Below are 20,319 nucleotides of genomic sequence, written 5' to 3'. Positions count from 1 at the left end.
TATCAGGCTGAATGTTACACAAACAATTTTAAGGCAATCTCAGTGCTGTTTACTTCCTTTATAAATTAAGTTTCCTGAAACACTTAATAAAATGTATGAGGAAAGAAAGTCGGAGCTTCTCAAATGTTTTAGGCCCAATTTGTTATTTTTGTCTTTGCATGCATATTTATTTACATAGCACATCATTGGCTGTCCTTTCATAGTTAAAAGCATAATCCTAGTGTGTCTGCACACCATTAAATATCTTGATGGATACAAAAAGATTCTACATCTGGTTGGAAAGTAAGAGTCAATCCAATATGTCTGGATAACACCAAACAACCAGATGTTTGACCAATTAAAAAAAATTACTCCTGATTTGAATGGTCTTGACTGAAATAACTTGAACCAATTGAGTTACTAAAATGTGCCATGTACTGCATGAGGGATTCTCAGATGTGAATTATCTACATAATTCTTATAATAATCTTGTCCAATTGACAATTACATTACCAGTTTTTACTACAGAAGAAATGAAAACTGACTATACCAAGAATGCACAACTAATAAACGGCAGAGTTGGGATTCAAGCTCATGCCACATTCTGGCACGTTGGTATTCTCAACACAGCCTCCACTTGTACACATTCAAAGTGTACTGCGTCATCCATAGGCTTGTTTGTCATTCTAGCTGGTCAAGCCTTTCTGATGAAACATGATCTCACGTTGCTGGTGGTGTCCATTTTTTTCACATATGACCATTTAATTTTTGAGTTGCTCATCTGTATGGGGCCTTTCACATTCTCTAGGGCTTCCTTCATTCTAATTCAGCATAACCCTAGACCCCGCATGGCTCCAATTTATTCAGTTATGTTTTTGGTGTTTGTGGAAAGAACATTTGATGTTATTAGTTTCATTTCCACTCATCTACCCTATCGCTGCAATAAAGAACAGATACATGAAGCAAAGCAGGCCATGCTCTATCATGTGACATGGGTATGGTCCTGAAAGAGTCTTTTCCTAAAGTCCTTGGATAGTAAAATATAATGGGTACCACTATCCTCCATGATGCTCAGATTTTTTTAAAATTACATTATTTTTCTTTATCAAAATAAATCTTTTTCAAATTTAGCAGGAAATTGTTTCATCCATGACCTGGAGACCAAGAGTCTCTCTATGATTTACAGAAGAACACATTAATGTGGGAGTTTACGCAGTGCAGAACATTTAGGAGGAAAGGGCCTACGGATAGCTATCCATCCTAGAAAATGCTGGTGTTGGTTCGTGTGGTCTGCTTAAGGGCTGATGTTCCACTTGTATGCTGTCCATAGAAACCACTTTCTCCATGGCACTTGGCCTTTTCCTTAAACCTCCCAAGGCACAATTTTTAATTCTTCAGTTTCCAGGTACCATTGTGTCACTTGATTCAAGTTAATATCTCCTGTTTAGTCACATGTCTTTGGGGATGTGCTGCTCCTACCTTCTCCAAGTTAAGTTAACCAATATACCTATGGTCTAGACTTTCTCCTCTCAGATGTTCTGGTTCGTAAGCTCTAAAAGCCTCAGCTTTTGTATACTCTGCAAAGTTCTATAACTCCTCGGTGCAAAAGGGTCCCAAACTCTAGAACAGAAGCGTTTTCTAAGGAAAATAGGGTGAGCTGTTAGATCTCTGACAGTGATAAAAATATGGTGGAAGTGGATCTCTTTATCAATTACATTTTGATTTTTAAGCTTTTAATATTAAACTAACATTTGAAAAGAATCACAAATTAGAAGTTTAAAACATTTTATATTTAGAATAGATTAACGGTAATAGCCAACATTTATTAAACACTTATCACTGCCAAGTCTCATTCTAAAATCTAAAAATCAAAATTCTAAAATATATACAGTAGCTAGCTGTACAGCTAGAGTGTGTGAGAAAATAATGTTCTGTACTATTTTACTTTTACAGATGAGGAAAGTAAGGCTGAAACTGGTTGATAGTTACCCTGGTTTTAGAAGATCACACAGAATGAATACATTAAAGCCAGGTTTTAGAGCCAAGTTTGATGGATTTTAATGCCTGTGTTCTGAACCACTGCAGTGGTCTCTGAATCACAGCATTGATGCTAAACGTCCCACAGAGAGCATGGGTTCAGGGTTTCTTAAAAGTGGTTCATGAACTATCAGCACTAATAAATTTATTTGAGCTAGAACTTCTGAATCAGAATATTTGGGTAGGAGACCCAGGATGTGTATGTGACCAAGTTCCTTGAGTAATTCTTAGACACGGTAACTTTAAGAATAGATCATCATATACCCACTGTATCTAAAGGGTTTTTTGTTTGTTTTGGGCTACAACATAAATGATACTGACATGTACAACAAACTTTGATGTATACCCAATGTCACGTGCACATTTCAGGACATTCGCTTCAACACAGCTCATGTCTCTCAAAAAATTTGTTAGCACAATGGTGAAAGGAGTTAATAGAGATATAGAGATAAAACTGATTTAATTAAAAAATTTTCAGATATTATAGTGTTTTAAAGGTTATCAATAAGAAGTAACTTGTAGTTCCCACAATCATGTTGATATATTGAAAGTGAGGAACTCTGGTCTAGTCCAACACTTTTTGTTTCTTTCTATTTTTCTTTTTTGAGTTTTTGTTTGTCTTTTGTTTTCCTGCAGTACAGTGGCACAATCTCAGCTCACTGCAACCTCTGCCTCCCAGGTTCTAGCTATTCTGGTGCCTCAGCTCCCTGAGTACCTGGGATTACAGGCATGCAACGCCACACCCAGCTAATTTTTGTATTTTTAGTAGAGATGCGGTTTTGCCATGTTGACCAGGCTAGCCGCAAACTCCTGGCCTCAAGTGATCCACCCACACTGGCCTCCCAAAGTGCTGGGATTACAGGTGTGAGTCACCACACCTGGCCCCAACACTATTTTTTTTTTTTTTAAGGTTAGGAAACGAAACAGAAAATTTTAGTGATTTACACTAATTGTATTAGTTAATGAGTGACAAAGCTAAAATTTAAACCCACAGACACCTAAATCTTCAGAATATTCTGGTACCCTCTAGTACATGGCATATGGTTGGTGTCTAAACATATATTGAGATAGGGGTCTTCTATGGTTGCCTAGGCTTATCTTGAACTCCTACCCGCAAGCAACCCTACCATCTCACTTCCCTGAGCAGCTACAATTATAAGGCTTGTGCCATTATGCCTGGTCCTTATTTATTGAGGGTTAGAGAATTTATGTAACTGTTCTTTAACTCTGGCAGTTCATTTAATATTTGAGTGAAAGAAATTGGAATCAATCTGTGGACACTCTTGGGCCCACATGTGTGAGCTGTGAGATGTAATTATTGATAGTTAGGCAATAAAAATGCTGTGGCCTCAGATGAGTTTTGAAACTGGATCCAATGAATGTAATTTGTACTTCAGGTTGAGGTTTGTTGTAATTTACCTCATTTCATGTAGATTATGACTGAAGAAAGATGAGTCTAGATCATTTATGACTGAAAAAGATCACGGAACATATTGGGAAAAACTCAGCATGGAGCCAAAACCAAATTGCTAGTGTAGAAATCATTAAGCAGGGTGTATTGGTCAGTTCTGGCTGCCGTAACAAAATACCATAGATCAAGTGGCCATATGAAGAATTTGTTTGTCACAGTTACGGAGGCTGAAAAGTCCAAGATCAAGGTGCTAGTAGATGCAGGGCTTCGTTAGGGTTTGTTTCCTGGCATACAGACTGCTATCTTTTTGCTGTGTCCTAACATGGAAGAGAAAGATAAAGGAAGCTCTCTGGTATCTTTTCTTATAAGAGCACTAATTCCATCATGGGAGCCCTGACCTCATGACCCCATCTTAACCTAATTACCTCCCAAAGGTCTCATCTACAAATACCATCAGCTGAGGGATTAGAGGCTTAACATATGAATTTTGGGGTAACACAATTCAGTCCATAGCATAGGGAATGGTTCCAGAATATCTATATAGCATATCAGAAAACTAGAAGTGACAGGCTGCAAGTAAGAAAAATGTGAGGTCCTAGTTTTCAACTGAAGGAAGATGTACTAGAAGATAAGAAAACATGAAAAATAATGACATCAAAATTTAAATAAGTATAATTTAAATAGTGATATTTAACAATAATGATCATCTAATGCTTACCATTTGTCAATCCTTCACATGAATTATTCTAACGAAACATAATAGACCTAGTAATTAGATACTACCTAATATTATTGTCACTTTACAAATGAAGAAATTAGCCCTAGATAATGCAACTACTGTGCACCAGACTGAGTCTAAAACCTATGCTTTTGCAAATTTCCATGCCATAAACTTCTAGTTCTTTAAATTTCAATATACCAGTTGTAGAGACACCCATTCTTGCTTGACATGTCTAGTAATATGCAGGTCATTATCTTTTGAGGCTGCCTAATCCACTTAAAAATATTAATACTATGATTCCTGACATACACAAGAAGAATTAAGCTGATATGTTTTTCATATAGCAAAGCTTTAGATATCTGAATGTAGACATAATTATCCTACCCTATTCAGTTTATCCAACTAATGGGTTCTTGTCTTCAAGTTTTATTTATCTTACATCTGCCAACATAACTCATAGAATATTATTAATTATCCAGTCAAGTCAATCCCCCAAATAATTATTTTTCTTTTCTTTTCTTTTCCTTTTTTCTTTTTTTTTTTTTTTTGAGAGAGAGAATCTCACTCTGTCACACAGGCTGGAGTGCCGTGGCATGATCTCGGCTCACTGAAAATTCTACTTCCTGGGTTCAAGTGATTCTCCTCCTTCAGCCTCCCAAGTAGCTGGGATTAAAGGTATGCACCACCGTGCCTGGCTTATTTTTTTGTTTTAGTAGATATGGGGTTTCACCATGTTTGTCAGACTGGTCTCAAACTCTTGACGTCAAATGATCCGTCTGCCTTAGCTTTCCAAAGTGCTGGGAGTTACTCACAGGCGTGAGTAACCACTCTAGGCCTGGATAATCTTTGAAACATCTTCATCTTTAGTCTCCAAAAATGAAAATGCTCCAAACATCACAATACTGTGGATACAACCAGAGCAGGACAGAGGGGAAAGATGGTCTCATCTTTCCTGAGTGTGGTGCACATACTCCACAACACAGTTGGTCCTTGACAATTCTACTTTCATCTTTTCTGATCATAACTCTATACAGGGTCAGTTCTCCTTGCTTTATGACCAAACCACAGAAGATTAGGCCAGAGATAGACACAATCCATAGGAAACCAACCCAATGGCTGGCTAATGAACATATAATTATTTTATCCTTAAGGATATGAACTAAGGTACAAATAACAGAAATTATTAAAATGGCATCACAACTCAAGAGATTTATAACTAAACACAATCTTGAAGAATCTGGGCCTTACCCAGAAAAAAAAAAAAGATGAAACATTGATAAATAGAATCTATGAATACAAACAAAGATAGCTATTTCTTTATATTTCCAGTGTCTTTCATTTGACCTGACATATACCAGAAACTCAACAAATTGTTGTTAAAAGAACTATATTTAAAATGAACTATATTTAAAATGTAATGAAATATAGATTACAGGGAATATGGCAGATGTATCTTAGTGTAGCTTAGCCCCAGCCTATATAACAAGTACTCAAGAGATGCTCAAATGATTAAATAATTTATATTACCTGCCATAAATTAAGATAGAGATGAACTGAGCAGAAATAAGTGTATTTGCTTTAGGCCATGATAAACTGTGAGGTAATGTACAAGAACTCTGTATGAAGTCTTCTAAAAAATAGGACAGGTTACAGTCTCTTTTGCTTACATGCTGGTTTTCCTCCAGCCAAGACAGATTATTTTACCTCGTCATCTGTGTCATATGGTCTCAAGTCTTAAACTATCTCACAGATTTCAGGATTTGTCCAGTCCTCTACCTCCATGTAGCAAATGCCAATATTTTCCCCAATATTTTGTCAGTAGGCCCCAGTATAATTTGGAATGTCTTTTACTATGTTCATTTAGCATATTGTGAGGATTCTTACTATAATTTTATTATGCCATGCTTTTTGTGAGTTTAAAATGTATATTAAGAACTTTTCGATGTTCCGGCTAGGAAAGTGAACTCTGTAATCAGGAAGTCAAAGGTTGCCATCCTGTCTTTGCTTTTCAATTGTGTTAACATAAATATAAACATAAAATGACATAATCTTGTTCTTAACCCCGGATATTTCCTGAATAGTCAATAACATGGACATTACAACACATCAGGGCTCCCCCAAATCAGATGGACTTAAGAATAAATTGAAGTGTGTGTTAATTAGAATTTGTGTAAATGCCTCTGAAATAGTTATTAAAATATCAACATTACATGTCAAATGCACTCAATGTCAAGTTTTAGTTTTAAAGGGTTATTTTCACATCAAGAGTATTTTGCAGTTGTAAAGTGCTTTTTGATTTGCAAAGCTTTTCCACATATGTTCTTATTAAGTCATCACACCCATCTTATTAGATAGACAAGATATGCATTCTACTCCCTTTTATAGATAAGAATACTGAAGCTGAGGCTCAGAGAGGTAGTAACTCTTCAATGCTCTCCAGCTCATGAAAGGCAGAGCTGTTACTCCGCCTGTGGTTTTCTGGCTCCCAGTCCCACGTTCTTTTCCATTACACCAAGTATGTCACTGATTGCTCCTATCTGTCAAGTTTTGGGAGGTAGTAACTCAAGAAGCCAGTTAAAGAATATCAGAATTAGGAGCCATGGAAGGTGACAGGCTGCATGGCAAAGCTCAACTGGACGGTCTTAATGTCTCACTCTTAAGTTGCTAAATACACGGCTATTGTTTATTTGAGCAACAGGAAAAGCCATGTTCTAAGGTAACTTGTTTAGCATGATTTGCTGAATGTAGAGATTTACTAAAAAGCATCTGCCAAAATCAAACATATATATGTAAATGTGTTAAAAATCTAACTTCAAATCAAACCTTGCAGACAAGCTTTGACAAAAGTCAGTTCTGGGGTTTTGGAGGTTAGAGGAATGTGCATTTCATCACTTACGCAGTAGGTCCTTCTTATAGCCTTTTGGAACAAAGCTTTGTGAAGCACATGTAAGTACAGTTTGTCCTGGTGGACTCTGGAATTAGCTCGCACATTAAAGCTTTCTTTAGAATGCTGAATTCAGTTCTAAAAGGTTCTTGGCCTTCGGGTATTTGCCCTCACGAGATAGCACTTACAATTTTTCCCTCTTCAGTGCTATCCTTCTTATTTCTGTTACGTATCATTATTTCATCAAATGTAGCTACTCAATATGATTCCAACTTTATTTTGTTTGTTGGGCCATGAACCTGGATAACGGAAGGCACATGGCCAAGTGTCTGGTAACAATAAAATCAACATTAGAGTAAAAGAACATCAAGGATCCCGTAGCCATAAGGTAATGTGGAGTACATCTGGGTAGCTATGAAAAATCCATAACAGTGTGTTTTCTTCTATGATAGTTGTGTTCTCTGAGTTGACAGAACTAGGTCAAAGATCTTGACAGCATATTTTCAATACATTAAGCCAGGAGAAAACAGCACTTGTCCTTTGCATCTGGTTCAGATTTTAGTTTTGATTTAGCATTTCTTCTGAGATTCTTAGAATCAGAGAACCCTAAAAACTACAGATACAATTATATTTATCAGGTCACCAGTTTAAAAAAGAAGGGCAGACTGCCTATATATAAACACATCTTGGGTTCAACAGGTTTTGTTTTCACGCTTGAAGTCCTGGTTAGAGTGGAGAAGAATCTATGAAAGTGTATTTTCCTTGAGATATTCATGCTATATGTTCCTTTCTTTCATTTTGGCTCCTTATTTTATCACTAGCACCTAGCACCATTTTAGGTACCTAGTAGGTACCAAACTATATTTAGGTACCTAACAGGCACCATTGCATGGCCAGGCTGGTTTTGAACTCCTGACCTCAGGATTCTCTAGTGACCTCAGAATTGAACTGAGGTCCTTTTGAACTCCTGACCTCAGAATTCTCTACTAAAACTATAAAAATTAGCTGGGGTTGGTTGTGGATGTCTGTAATCCCAGCTACTAGGGAGGCTGAGGCAGGAGAATCACTTGAATCCAGGAAGTGGAGGTTGCAGTGACTTGAGATCATACCACTGCACTCCAGTCCGGGTGACAGAGCAAGACTCAGTCTCAGGAAAAAAAAAAAAAAAAGAAAAGAAAGAAAAAAAAAAGAAAAGAAAAGAAAAAAAGGAATGAGTAAACTACCCTGTTTTCATTCTTCACCCCATCGCAAACCATGCTTCTTTCTTTGATGTTTACACTAACCTCTTATTTATAAATCGTGTACTCTCATATACCAACTACTTAGATAAACTTCCTGTGTGGGTCCTTAGTTATTAAATCAGAAGGATAAGTTTATCATTTTCCCTAGATTGTCTAAATGAAATTCTAATTTGATTAACTTTTAAAATTTTTCCATAGTTTAATTGCTTCGGAATTTGAGGTTTATGTTTAGACTTACTTTTTCCATTTCAAGTTCCACACAAGTTATTTTCTTTAGTTTTCGGCAAGTATTTATGATGAGCACCAGTTAGGTAACATGAAGTAATAATATACTTTTCATTTGGAAACATGTAAACCAAGGCTTACAGTTTTGGGAGCTGCCGTTCTTAAACATTTCTTAAGAAAGTCAATTTATGTTTGCCTTTTATACTAGGATGATAAGCAACAAGACTTCAGAGAAACCACATAATTGATTTTTACATCTTCTTCACAAAAATTTATTAACCTTTATATTTCTAGAGTCCATTCTGTCTTTCCATTAACAAGTCTATGATCCAAAAGAAAATTATAAAATAACTCTTTTCAAAGAATGCTGGCCCAACATATAAGGAAAAACAGAATATTAATATTCTCTCTGTGTAATTCATATGAAAAATTGTTTTGGCTTGAATTTTTTGGCCAAATCTTGTCTCCTCTGTTGCCACTGACATTTCACATGAACACACATTTGGCCTCTCTGGATATTTCTGCTTCAGACTAACAACAATAGAGAGGACTACTCAAGAGGAAACTGTTAGCTCATTTCCAAATGAGATTGTCCAGAGCATTGAAGAACCACACTTGTTCTCAAGTCTTGAGGAAGAAATTAGAAATTTATGGCTCCTTTGAAGATGCCTCCTTTTCCATAAATTTTCACTGTCAGAACTCCTTTACAACAATAACAGCATCTTCACACATTACTTGTGTCTCTTAAAAAAAAAAACAAGTAAAATGACATTTGTTTTCTTTGGCAAAAAGTAAGACCTGAAAACCATGTCCTACTCCTTACTCCCATTCTTTCTTTAAGCTTCCTCTCAATTCTTATGGCATGTGGGCACTGCTGGGAAACATCTTTTGATCTCTGTCTTATTCTCAATTAGAGGCAAGATGATTTCTGTCTGGGAGCCATGACCCCTAATTCCATTCCAGAATTAGGCAAGACTCAGGCCACTGAGTCAAACAGAGTAAGATTCCCAGCATTAATACCAAGTAATAAATGAACTTATGTTTCATCATATATTATCTTTGTTGACTCTATTTCCTGAACAAATGCCTTATCTGAAGAACTGAATTTATATTTATTACTGCAGGTGTTGCCAAGTTTGGATGTCATCTATCACATTTTCAAAGGCTTAGGCATTTAAGAAGTGCTTTTTCACGTACAATGTGATTGGGCAATGTGTCAATCACAGCAGTAGTTGCAAAAGAAGACAATAGTAGTAGCAATAACCACCTTAGAAGGATCCCATACATGCCAGATGCTGATTTTTTAAGATGTCATGTGGATGTACCCACAGACCTCCATGCGGTGACATTTCCTTTCATACCTAAATTTCATTAGATCCAAAGTCCTGTAATTCCTAGTTCTACCAGATTCCTCTCCCAGAGCAATATCTGATATTTCCCCACCAAAACATGTACACGCATCACAGCTTTACCCTGTCTTTTTTCTCTTTCTCTAATTGATCACCCTACTTTGACCTGACTCTCTTCAAAGCACCTAAAAATGTGCCATCAGGTTAATCACTGCTAATTCCAGGCTACAGTATTTAATAAACTTTAGGATAATAGTTTGGGGATATTTTACAATTTTAGGATAATTTAAATAAATGTGTAAGCATATATATAATAAATATATATCAAACAAATGAACACACTAAGCCTGATTAATTAAACACTTTGCTACTAGAAATAGATATTCCTAAAAACAAAGACCAAGTTCATCCACATATCCCCTTCCAAATCCCTGCTGCTTTTGTGAGCTGAAGACAAGCTAATTCCCAGTAAGAATCATTTTCTATTTCTATGCCATGGGATCTAGCTCCAAATTCCTCATAGCTCCAAGAGATAGAAAAACTTTCTTCCACAAGCTCAAAAGAACTAAATTCTAGCCTCATGGTATGCATAATGGCAATATCTATACACTCTGGCAAATACTTACTCATTTAACGATTATCTCATCTGTATATTCAACAGCTATAATAATTTCCAATACCAGGCCTTGTGCTGAGATACCAGATGCTCAGTGACTACAAACAATGGTGCAATGAAACAACAACAAACATATTACTTGTTCTTGTGGATCTTACAATCTATTGGAGCAACATCATCGCATATCTCCACATCTGGAAAATTTTATCTTAAATATATATAGGGCATAGAGTCTTGTTTATATAGCACTCTAAAATTCCTTTTTATATATTTTTCTCTACTGTGAAGGAAAGTTCAGGCCTGAGTTTGCAGCTTACACACACACACACACACACACACACACACACACACTCTTTCCAGAAGCAAATGAACACAGCATTTGGTAATAAAGAAAATAAATCTTAGGAAAGAACACAAAACAAAACTATAACCCTGTCTGCTTCTGCTTACATTAAGAAGCCAGGCTATATTACTGATGAGAATATTTAGCATTTTACTTTGAAGCACTTGCATTTAGATTACTTTGCTGGTTTAGGGCCTCCTCAAGAATAAAGAATACATATTTCTTTTATGTTTTCATAATGAATTGGCTAATGCTTGTGATGCTTCAATACCAAAAAGTCATTGCTACAGTGACTCCAACTCTGCAGAAAAACAATAATTATCCCTATTATTATTGTATTCTGTAATAGCAGGATCATTCTTGTCATTACTTACATTACAAACATGCTTTATTTAGGTTTCAAAGAAAATTTGCTTTTAGCATACCTCCTTTCAAGTAGTTTTCTCATGAATCCTCAAAAATTAACTTCAATTTAGTTATGCAGCTTACTTAATTCAAAAGTACCTATTTATCGACAATGCAACACAATTAAATTGTTGACGTAGATTTGTGTTATTGTGCCAGGTCTTTCTGATTCCAAAGTTCTGGTTTATTCCACATATGCAATTGGATGAGTGTGGGCTTATTTCCTTTAGGAGACTGATGACTTCTTTTGTTTTATATAACCTTTGTCCAGTAAAACTTGCTAATATATAATATATACATGAACAATAGACAGAGAAAGGAGAAATAAACCACCCATGCCATGGCAAGTGACAAAGAAACATCTTCACAGTAATGTGGAGGCAAAGTCACCAGAAATCAGTATATATTTGACTTTTTAATCTATTAACATAAAGTGGTCTTAACAGACTACTTAGTAATTTTCAAACATCTCTATGAAATCTTTTAGTTTTCATTATGAATATAATACCTTTTACTCATTTACCAAATACAAAATTGGTAAATTTTATATTAGTATATATTTTAAAAATTGTATACGCTACTATTTAATGTAATTGTTCAAGTAAGAGATAATTCCCCTCCCAAAATGTCAGATCTTCTGCATTACGCCAAACTTTACACCCCTGCCTCCTGATTGAGGGCAGAATTAAGGTTCACACACCTGGACTGAACCATCCACTCTCCACAGCAACCTACCCCACCTCCAACACAAATACACATGCACACACATACACACAATCCCAAGCTATGCTAAATAAAGTACCTCACTGACTTCTACCATACTGGAAGGAAAACTGTCTTTCTGGTATTTTTCAGCATTAAAAACAGCTATAGCCAGTAAAAAACCTAAAAGGAGCTAACTGATGAGCACTCAACCAACAAGACAAATGAAAGGCAAAAAATGAAGATCGAAATCTAAACTTTCAAGTAAACAGCAGTCTAACGGTACAAGTCCAGCAAAATGCTTTGCTTCTCTCTCAATGTATTATTTGAAAGGCTCTATTAGCAACAACAAACAGCTTGAACATTTTTTGGGAAAAAAAAAGTGTGATTTAAAAATTCTAGTGTATAGACAAATTGCAAAATATTTAGTGGTTTACTGAATTTAATATTTTTTAAATCGCTGTATATAAAGCTCCTGTTAAAATTCCCAACAATATAACTATCTTTTTCTACTATATTCCTACAATAAGTAAAAAATATTATCAATAGTTTGAGACATATGCAAACTCACAGCAAATATTTTTACCTAATATAATGTCTAAAAATTATATAGATGACTCAATAATCAATAATTTTTATCTCACATGGGGTGAGGCAGACCTATTATAAACCAACAAAAATGAGTTTCCATTCTGAATTCAGCAGACAATTCCTTAGCATACCTATTGAAAGATGTGCTACTGAAAACTAAATGTGATTCAAAATATTAAAATACTTCAATAAAAAATCTACTTCACTAATTCTGTCATTTTTATCATTTACAAAAATAACCCCATGTCCCAGGTTGATCACTGGATTTGAAATTATGTTTCAAAATGTCACTGAAGATAAAAACAGTTGGACCACTGGTGACAGGATCTGCTCACCTGCGAGCAGCTTCCTGGATCTCTCATTTGTGTGCTTCTACTTTAATTTCCTCCATCTCTACAGCTTCTAATGCCTTTTTAAAGCCCTTGTTTTAACATTCCCCTCCATTTTGGTTCTTGTCTGTCCCATGTGGACCCAATTTTGCTTTCTTACCTTTTCAGTTTCAAGCACAGAAGCTTTCTGGGAGAGGCTTTTCCTAGAACCAGCTCTACACCTGGATGATCTCTACTGGCAGGGCCTTCCCGAAGGGGCCTTCACAAACAAGGGGAGAAAAGGAATTATACATAAGTATTTTTAAATATTGTCTATCTGTCAATCTTCTTTTATTTTCTCATTCCCTTCCTGTCAGTAACAATCTCGAGTCCCATAAAGTCAACATATATCTCTAGTGTGGGACACTGAGATGCAGTTTCTTACTTCTTATTTTAATATGGTGAAAGAGAAACCCAGAAAAGTCATATAACTTGTGCAAAACCACACAAACTGCTAGAGCTAGAACCAAGACTTTGCCGAAAAATTTCCTGGCTTCCCATTCCTCTTTGAAACCACTTCATATTGAATTTGGGTTCATTGTTAAAGTTGTTGGGAAAATTTTTAAATCCTCCATTAAAGGACAAAAATTGTTATAGGAAAGTTAAACTAAGTTTAAAATTTTTAAATTGTATGTAGAAAATATGCCTCAAATGTCTGAAGTGTCTGTTGGATGATGAAGACTATGTCCTATATTGTACATTTGGACATCAAGAAACAGATGCCATTACCGCACATACTCTGCCCTTTGAGCTAAGGAAATCCCCATGAAATCTTTGCAGTCTCAGGCCCCTTCTCCATAGATACAACTCTCTGGATGATATTAAAAGCCATTAAAAGGTATTAAATGCATAGAGATAGTGGTTCAAAACATCTCAACCAGAAGATCTGGCAGACTGAGGTAAAGAAGTCTGTTCTCTGCTCCACAATTTAGTTCCTCTATGAAAACCATGAAAGATAGAGCCTCAATCTCCTCATCTATAATATGAACCGACATAGAAGCAAGATGGTAGAGCCAAAAGAATCGCTTAAAACTGGAGCTAACACTGATAAACTGCACTATATCCTGCCCTATCTCTACCTCTGGCCTTTCAGATACATGTTCTGACATGATTTGTAACTTTAAGCCAATTGATTTGGAATTTGTTTCTTGAAATCCAAAGCATCCCAACTTATGGAAAATGGAAGGTAATTTGTTTTATAAATGTTGATTTGTTTTCATTCAAATACCAGCACAAGGGAATCTGAACAGAGTGCCTGCTTTTAGCCCCACCTTTCACTGTGAGCCCACCTGGAAGGCCAGTGAGTCAGGTATGCACTAATTGGGGCCCTTAACTAATTTTAAACTGCATATTTTAAATTTCTCCAAGAACCTCTATCTGAAGAGATAGGGATAATCTGTTATCTGAAAAAAAGCACAGAAGGAAGTCTCTGTCCCAAGAAAAATCATAACATCAGTGGCTAGGTTTTGCTTTTCCCCTCTGCCGCAATTCTCCTTATATTAAGGGGGAATTGGAATGCAGGTCAGTGTTTGTGGGATGTGACTAATGGTAATTTGGGATGTGGAGAAATTTACTTTGGGTTTAGTGAAATAGAATTATGTGAGATTTGAAATATTACTTATAGGCAGAGTTCTTACTAGCTGTCCCGTATAGGTTTGACACACTATGACACACATGTGCAAGGCCGAAAGTTGTATTACAATGTTAATATGTCCAATGACACCAGGCACCAGAAGTAGGTGGGTAATGGGAAGAGAAACCAATTTTAATATGTCCTCATCCAGAACTTTCAAGTCATCAGATGTGTAATTTTTTTTTTTCACTTTAAGTTCTGGGATACATGTGCAGAACATGCAGGTGTGTTACATAGGGATACATGTGCCACAGTGGTTTGCTGCACTCATCAACCCATAATCTAGGTTTTAGGCCTTGCATGCTTTAGGTATTTGTCCTAATGCTCTCCCTTCACTTGCCCCCCCCAGCCCCAGACAGGCCCCGGTGTGTGACATTCCCATCCCTGTGTCCATCACATGTTCTTATTGTTCAACTCTCACTTATGAGTGAGAACATGTGGTGCTTGGTTTTCCTTTCCTGTGTTAGTTTGCTGAGAATAATGGTCTCCAGCTTCATCCATGTTGCTATAAAGGACATGAACTCATTCTTTTTTATGGCTGCATAGTATTCCATGGTGTACATGTGCCACATTTTCTTCATCCAGTCTATCACTGATGGGCATTTGGGTTGGTTCAAAGTCTTTGCAATTGTAAACAGCGTAGCAATAAACATACATGTGCATATGTCTTTATATTAGAATGATTTGTAATCCTTTGGGTGTATACCCAGTAATGGGATTGCTGGGTCAAATGGTACTTCTGGTTCTAGATTTTTGAGGAATTGCCACACTGTCTTCAACAATGGTTGAACTAATTTACACTTCCACCAACAGTGTTAAACCATTCCTATTTCTCCACTGCCTCATCAGCATCTGTTGTTTCCTGACTTCTTAATAATCACCATTCTAACTGGCATGAGATGGTATCTCATTGCAGTTTTGATATGCATTTCTCTAATGACCAGTGATGATAAGCTTTTTTTCACGTTTCTTGGCTGCATAAACGTCTTCTTTCGAGAACTGTCTGTTCATATGCTTTGCCCACTTTTTGATTTTTTTTTTTCTTGTAAATTTGTTTAAGTTCCTTGTAGATTCTGGATATTAGCACTTTGTCAGATGGGTAGATTGCAAAAATGTTCTCCCACTCTGTAGGTTGCCTGTTCACTCTGATAGTTTCTTTTGCTGTGCAGAAGCTCTTTAGTTTAGTTAGATCCCATTTGTCAATTTTGGCTTTTGTTGCAATTGCTTTCGGTGTTTTAGCCATGAAGTCTTTGCCCATGCCTATGTCCTGAATGGTACTGCCTAGGTTTTCTTCTAGGGTTTTTACGGTTTTAGGTTTTACATTTAAATCTTTAATCCATCTTGTGTTAATTTTTGTATAAGATGTAAAGAAGGGGTTCAGTTTCTGTTTTCTACATCTGGCTAGCCAGTTTTCCCATCATTTATTAAAAAGAGAATCCTTTCCCCATTGCTTTTGTATTTTGTCAGATTTGTCAAAGATCAGCTGGTTGTAGATGTGTGGTGCTATTTCTGAGGCCTCTATTCTGTTCCATTGGTCTATATATCTGTTATGGTACCAGTATCATGGTGTTTTGGTTACTGTAGCCTTGTATTATATTTTAAAGTCAGGTAATACGATGCCTCTAGCTTTGTTTTGTTTTTTTTTTTTTTGCTTAGGACTGTCTTGGCTATATGGGTTTTTAAGTTCCATATGAAATTTAAAGTAGTTTTTTCTAATTTTGTGAACAAAGTCAACGGTAGCCTGATAAGAATAGCATTGAATCTACAAATTATTTTGGGCAGTATGGCAATTTTCATGATATTGATTCTGCCTATCCATGAGCATAGGCATATTTTCCATTTGTTTGTTTCTCTTACTTCCTTAAGCAGTGGTTTGTAGTTCCCTTGAAGAGGTCCTTCACATCCCTTGTGAGCTGTATTCCTAGGTATTTTATGTTCTTTGTAGTAATTGTGAATGGGAGTTCACTCATGATTTGGCTCTCTGATTGTCTATTATTGGTGTGTGGGAATGCTTGTGATTTTTGCATAATGATTTTGTATTCTGAGACTCTGCTGAAGTTGCTTATCAGCTTAAGGAGATTTGGGGCTGAGATGATGGAGTTTTCTAAATATACAATCATGTCATTTGTAAACAGGGACAATTTGACTTCCTTTCTTCCTATTTGAATACCCTGATTGCCCTGGCCAGAACTTCCAATATTATGTTGAATAGGAGTGGTGACAAAGGGCATATTTGTCTTATGCTGGTTTTCAAAAGGAATGCTTCCAGCTTTTGCCCATTCAGTGTGATATTGGCTATGGGCTTGTCATAAATGGCTCTTATTATTTTGAGATATGTTCTGTCAATACCTAGTTTTTTGAGAGTTTTTAGCATGAAGGAATGTTGAATTTTATCAAAGGTCTTTTCTGCATCTATTGAGATAATCATGTGGTTTTTGTCTCTGTTTCTGTTTCTGTGATGGATTACATTTACTGATTTGCATATGTTGAACTAGCCTTGCATCCCAGGGATGAAGCCGACTTGATCGTGGTATACGAGCTTTTTGATGTGCTGCTGGATTCAGTTTGCCAGTATTTTATTGAGGATTTTCACATGGATGTTCATCAGGGATACTGGCCTGAAATATTCTTTTTTTGTTGTGTCTCTGCCAGGTTTTGGTATCGGGATAATGCTGGCCTCATAAAATGAGTTAAGGAGAAGTGCCATTTTTTCTATTGTTTGGAATAGTTTCCAAAGGAATAGTACCAGCTCCTTGTTGTACTACTGGAAGAATTTGGCTGTGAACCCATCTGGTCCTGGACTTTTTTTGGTTTGGTAGGCTATTAATTACTGTCTCAATTTCAGAACTTGTTATTGGTCTATTCAGGGATTCGACTTCTTCCTGGTTTAGTCTTGGGAGGGTGTATGTGTTCAGGAATTTATCTATTTCTTCTAGATTTTCCAGTTCATTTGTGTAGAGGTGTTAATACTCTCTGATGGTAGTTTGCTTTTCTGTGGGATCACTGGTGATATCCTCTGTACCATTTTTATTGTGTCTATTTGATTTTTCTCTATTTTTGTCTTTATTAGTCTAGCTAGAAATCTATCTATTTTGTTTTTTTTCAAAAAACCAGCTCCTAGATTCATTGATTTTTTTGAAGGTTTTTTAATGTCTCTATCCCCTTCAATTTTGCTCTGATCTTAGTTATTTCTTGTCTTCTGCTAGCTTTTGAATTTATTTGCTTTTGCTTCTCTAGTTCTTTTAATTGCAGTTAGGGTGTCCATTTTAGATCATTCCAGCTTTCTGATGCAATGTGGGCATTTAGTGCTAGAAATTTCCCCCTTAACACTGCTCTAGCTGTGTCCTAGAGAATCTGATAAGTTGTCTTATTTATTTATTTATTTATTTATGTCTTTATTTTGTTATTTACCCAGTAGTCATTCAGGAGCATATTGTTCAATCCATGTAGTTAAGTAGTTTTGAATGAGTTTCTCTTTCTTTTTCTTTTCTTTATTTTGTTTTTACTTATTTATTTATTTATTTATTTATTTATTTTTGAGACGAAGTCTTGCTCTGTCACCAGGATGGAGTGCAGTGGCATGATCTTGGCTCTCTGCAACCTCTGCCACCCAGGTTCAAGTGATTCTCCTGACTCAGCATTGGGTTATAACATGCTCCTTGAGCTCAGAGGAGTCTGTTATTTCCCACTTTCTGAAGTCTACTTCTGTCAATTCATCAATGTCATTCTCTGTCCAGTTTTGTGCCCTTGGTAGAGAGGAGTTAGGATCACTGGAAAAAAGGCATTCTGGTTTTTGGAATTTTCAGCGTTTTTGCACTGGTTTTTCCTCATCTTTGTGGATTTATCTACCTTTTATCTTTGGGGCTGATGACCTTTGGTTGAGGTTTCAGTGTGGGGGTACTTTATGTTGATGTTCTTGCTTTCTTTTTATTAGTTTTTCTTCTAACAGGCCCCTCTTCTGCTGGTCTGCTGAAATTTGCTGGAGGTCCACTCCAGACCATGTTCACCTGTGTGTCACCAGTAGAGGCTGCAGAACAAAGATTGCTGCCTGCTCCTTCCTCTGGAAGCTTCATCCCAGATGGGTACTGGCCTGATGCCAGCCAGAACTCTCCTGTGTAAGGTATCTGTTGACCCCTGATGTGAGGTCTCTCCCAGTCAAGGGACACAGGGGTCAGAGACTCACTTGAGTAGGCAGTCTGTCCCTTAGAGGAACTGGTGCACTGTGCTGAAAGAAGCCCTCTATCAGAATCAGCTGCTCTCTTTAGAGCCAGCAGGCAGGAATGATTGAATCTGCTGAAGCTGCGCCCACAGCTGCCCCTTTCCCCAGGTGCTCTGTTCCAGGTAAATGGGAGTTTTATCTGTAAGCCCTTGACTGGGGCTATTACATTTCCTTCAGAGATGCCCTGCTTAGTGAGGACGAATCTAGAGGAGTCTGGCCATATCCACTTTGCCATGCTGTGATAAATTTTGTCCAGTCCAGACCTCCCAGCCTCCTTAGCACTGTCGGTAAAAACTGCTTACTAAAAAGCCTCAGTAATAGCAGATGCCCCTCACCTCATCAAGCTCGATCATCCCAGGTTGATTTCAAACTGCTGTGCTAGCAGTGAGAATTTCAAGCCAGTAGTATTAGCGTACTGGGCTCCATGGGATTGGGACCTGTTGAGCAAGGCCGCTTGGCTCCCTGGCTTCAGCCCCCTTTCCAGGGAAGTAAACGATTCTGTCTTGCTGGGATTCCAGGCACCAATGGGGTATGAAAAAGAATTCCTGCACCTTGGTATCTGCCCAAACAGCCACCCAGCTGTGTGCTTAAAACCTAGGGTTTGGTGGTGTAGGCACACGAGGGAGGGAATCTCCTGATCTGCAGATTGCGAAAAGCATAGTAACCCTCACGGCTTCCCTTGGCTGGGAAGGGACCCCCACTCCTTGCACTTCCCGCGTGAAGCAACACCCCACCCTGATTCTGCTTACCCTCCGTGGGCAGGACCCACTGCCTAACCAGTCCCAATGAAATGAAACAGGGTACCTCAGTTGGAAATGCGGAAATCACCCGCCTTCTGCGTTGGTCTGGATGGAAGCTGCAGACCGGAGCAGTTCTTCGTCAGCCATCTTGGCCCCTCTGTTGAAGACGAGTAAAATTTTAAAGAGATAGTACAGTATTGTTAATTGATAACTAATCAAGATCAAATTTCTCTGCTCTGTTTCTTTTCTTTTTAAATGTTCACCACTAGAAGATTTTGTGTGTGTGTGTGTGTGTGTGTGTGTGTGTATGCGTGTGTGTGAAAGAGAGAGCCCAATCTGTGGTGTAAAGTGAGAGTACATTTTGTGGGAATGTGCATATTCTATGCATTCTAAATATACATTAAAAATTTGATCTCTCACGACACAGGCAAAGCTGAATCATCTTAATTTTTTATAGAAAATATTGTTATTAGGCCGGGCACGGTGGCTCAAGCCTGTAATCCCAGCACTTTGGGAGGCCGAGGTGGGTGGATCACGAGGTCGAGAGATCGAGACCAACCTGGTGAACATGGTGAAACCCCGTCTCTACTAAAAATAAAAAAAATTAGCTGGGCATGGTGGCACGTGCCTGTAATCCCAGCTACTCAGGAGGCTGAGGCAGGAGAATTGCTTGAACCCAGGAGGCGGAGGTTGCCATGAGCCGAGATCCCGCCATTGCACTCCAGCCTGGGTAACAAGAGCGAAACTCCGTCTCAAAAAAAAAAAAAGAAAAGAAAATATTGTTATTGAGTTATGACAATTTTAACAAAAACTGCAGTCGAAATATATGGGAAAAATGGGTGTAGAGGTGTGTTA

General features: G+C 37.3%; 1 long non-coding RNA gene across 1 annotated transcript in view; it reads right to left on the bottom strand.

The window, feature by feature from the left end:
• Positions 1 to 20,319, bottom strand: part of LOC141581491 (uncharacterized) — a 459,045-nt gene that overhangs the window by 175,438 nt on the left and 263,288 nt on the right. The window contains exons 5-6 of the long non-coding RNA XR_012514169.1: positions 19,529 to 19,621; positions 12,994 to 13,092 (exon numbers count right to left, since the gene is read on the bottom strand). This is a non-coding gene — a long non-coding RNA (uncharacterized LOC141581491). The remainder of the gene's footprint in view (positions 1 to 12,993; positions 13,093 to 19,528; positions 19,622 to 20,319) is intronic.

The sequence above is a fragment of the Saimiri boliviensis genome, chromosome 15 (genome assembly GCF_048565385.1).
Source record: "Saimiri boliviensis isolate mSaiBol1 chromosome 15, mSaiBol1.pri, whole genome shotgun sequence".
NCBI classification, from domain to species: Eukaryota; Metazoa; Chordata; class Mammalia; order Primates; family Cebidae; genus Saimiri; species Saimiri boliviensis.
The sequence above is the reverse complement of the archived record's forward strand: the minus strand, read 5'-3'. Positions and strand labels throughout refer to the sequence as shown.